This window comes from Penaeus monodon, chromosome 34, assembly GCF_015228065.2.
Source record: "Penaeus monodon isolate SGIC_2016 chromosome 34, NSTDA_Pmon_1, whole genome shotgun sequence".
Classification (NCBI taxonomy): Eukaryota; Metazoa; Arthropoda; class Malacostraca; order Decapoda; family Penaeidae; genus Penaeus; species Penaeus monodon.
Window position 1 is genome coordinate 8,927,235 of NC_051419.1, and position 345 is coordinate 8,927,579.

The following is a 345-nucleotide window of genomic DNA, read 5'->3' on the forward strand; positions in this document are numbered from 1 at the left end:
AGCGGGGGGGGGGGAGGGGGAGGCCTAAGACGATTAAGAAGATTCTAGAAGACTTCACGACCAAGAGGCAAATAAGAGGAGTGTTGACCTCTATAGGCGGAGTGGGGGAGGGAGGGTATGGGGTATGGGGGCGCGAGGGGGGTAGGGGGATTTGCTAAGGGGGTAGCGGGGGGTCATAGGCGCGGCAGTGTGGGTATCTGTGGCCGAGATGTTTCTTGCATTTTTTTTTTTTATCTGTTTGTCAGTTGGTTAAAATTCTATACTACATCCACACACGTACATACATATCCATTCATATTCACATTAACACACACGAATACACACATACTCAGGAATACAGATACG